General features: G+C 48.0%; 1 protein-coding gene across 3 annotated transcripts in view; it reads right to left on the bottom strand.

Annotated features, from left to right (window-relative positions):
- The window catches only part of TAB2 (TGF-beta activated kinase 1 (MAP3K7) binding protein 2), a 68,267-nt gene extending 66,103 nt beyond the window's left edge, over positions 1-2,164 (bottom strand). For 2 of the 3 annotated variants that reach the window (XM_085310650.1, XM_085310666.1), the window contains exon 1: positions 2,097-2,164. The gene's annotated coding sequence lies outside the window, so the exon portion shown is untranslated. Of the gene's footprint in view, positions 1-1,479; positions 1,818-2,096 lie in introns of those variants that run through there. The other variant, XM_085310658.1, reaches the window with a different exon arrangement.
- Positions 2,165-2,170: the final 6 nt, after the last annotated feature.

Here is a 2,170-nt window from a genome sequence, read left to right as displayed (position 1 = left end):
AGAAGAAATTTCTACTGGGATACTCTCATAGGAAAATCAGTCCTTTTCAAGAATTCTATTTTTATATCAGGAGATATAAAAACCCTAGCTTCTCTCGTTGTTGAAAAGGAAAACAGTTTACATTTCACAAAGTCTTCAGAAGCTGGTGTAAGGAAGGGTAATATAGCAAAAATATGGCACCACTCCTACATGTAATAATAACAGGGAATGCTTTACCAAGCCTCTTTCAGTCACCAAACTGGGATGACCCAAACTCTAAAGAGTATCTCCTTCTACAGCTTCTTTCTCTCTCTTTTTTTTTTTTGCCACTTCTAGGCTCTTCTGTGAAGGAGCACTAGAAAAAGGACTTTTCTCTCTCTCTCTTTTTTTTTTTCAATTGAAAATCAGCTCAGTGTTTATCCTGCTACACTACCATTCAAGGTAGTATTTATATGGATGAGCCTCCATAGATTTACTATATGGATAAAATTAACAGCCACAAGTGACTGAAACTTTCATTTAAATAAAATGGCAGAACTTACTGAAGCTGATGACATGTGTCTCCTAATTCGTCAGCAGAACTTCCCTCTTACCAAGGGTATATACAAGATTCGAATTCTGAGGTATGACAAAACCCAGTTACAATCATCCAAATAAAAGAATAACTGAAATATATTCATATAAAATACAAATGCCTGGTTATCTGGGAGATCATTAGCTAAAGTGAAAACTATTTCTGATTTCAGGAAATCAAAGCCAATCATAAACACAGTGCCATTGCTATGGAGTTGCTAGCCTGCTATTATAGCCCATCTGCAATACAATTTTACAGTGTCTAAAGTTACGACACACAAAAAAAAAACCTGAATAGCCTTTTAGAATGACTCAGTATTTAATATACACTTTTTAAACATCTACATAAGTGAGACTACCAAGTATTATATACAACACCATTCTCATTGTTCTATGGTTAAAACTTCAGAAACAGTTTTATTCAGTCAGTCAAATACCTTAAAATCAAGGCACCAAAAACCCATGCACAGCAAGGATTAGGTTTCAAACGTGTTGTTTTCTGATTGTATTTTTTTTCATTTGTGCTTGCTACCACTAATATGGAAACACCTAGATGTCTTGGGCATAAACCATGGCCCGCTGTGCTACTAGGTGAAGTGCAAAGAACACAGAGTCCCTGCCCTGAAGGCCTTACAATATCTAACAGGACTTAGCATTTAATTTTTTAACATGAGCTTTTCAATGAATGAGACAAAGTACAAGAAACCTCTGCACAGTGTTCCCAGGTCTTACAGAGGGATAAAACAGAAAAGAAGTGAAACTGTATCCATCTCTTCTCTTCAAAACCCCTCTTATCAGAAACATTTCAAGAATTTCTACTCAACTATTAAACTGACTCGAATAATGGAAACTAACGTCCCAAATATACTATATATGGAATCAAACTCAGCCAACCCCCCCAAAGACACCACACACCAAAAATCGCACCTCTGACACTTCGTTACTCATCCTCAAATGGCGGAGTGTGGCCCCGCGCACTCACACCTGTCACCTGCCAGGCGCCAGGCCACCCCCGTCCCCCGGCGAGGCAAGCCCAGCCTGCTGGCAAGCTGCTTCCTCTCCCGCCGGCGCCGGGGAAGCCCGTTTCTGCCCGCGGGACGCAGCTCAGCGGGGTGCCCCGCTCCCTCCGACACACGCACCCGGATCCCTCCCCGCATGGGGGAAGCTTCGGCGCCTCGTGAAGGAAAATAACTTTCCACCTCTCGCTGGACACCCCGCCGGGCGGCAGCTTCCCCTTCCCTCCCTGCCAAGGGGGCTGATTCTCACCGGGCCGGGATGAGCGGGACGCTGGGGGCTGCCCCCCGTCCCCCCCCAACCCCCGTGCAGAGGCCTCCCTTCCCCTCGCCCTGGCAAAGCCCGGGGCGAGGACAGGGGCTCCGGGAGCCGCCGGGTCAGCGGCCTCGGGCCCCCGGCCCCTCTCGGGCCTGCGGGCCGGGCCAGCCCCCCGCGCCTCCCTCTGCAGCCCCCGGGGGATGGGGGCAGCCCCGCCAGGAAACCAGCCCGGGGAAGCGGCACCAGGCCCGCCTCGGCGGGGTCAGCCTTACCCTTCTTCTTCTCCTCCTCCTCCTCCGCCTCCTCCTCCGCCGCCTCCCCCACCAGGGCAGCCGCCGCCACTACC

This window comes from Rhea americana, unplaced genomic scaffold (genome assembly GCF_003343005.1).
Source record: "Rhea americana isolate MKP2758 unplaced genomic scaffold, rheAme1 scaffold_108, whole genome shotgun sequence".
In the NCBI taxonomy this organism is placed as follows: domain Eukaryota; kingdom Metazoa; phylum Chordata; class Aves; order Rheiformes; family Rheidae; genus Rhea; species Rhea americana.
Note: the sequence above shows the minus strand (reverse complement) of the source record. Positions and strands in the feature narration are given on the sequence as shown.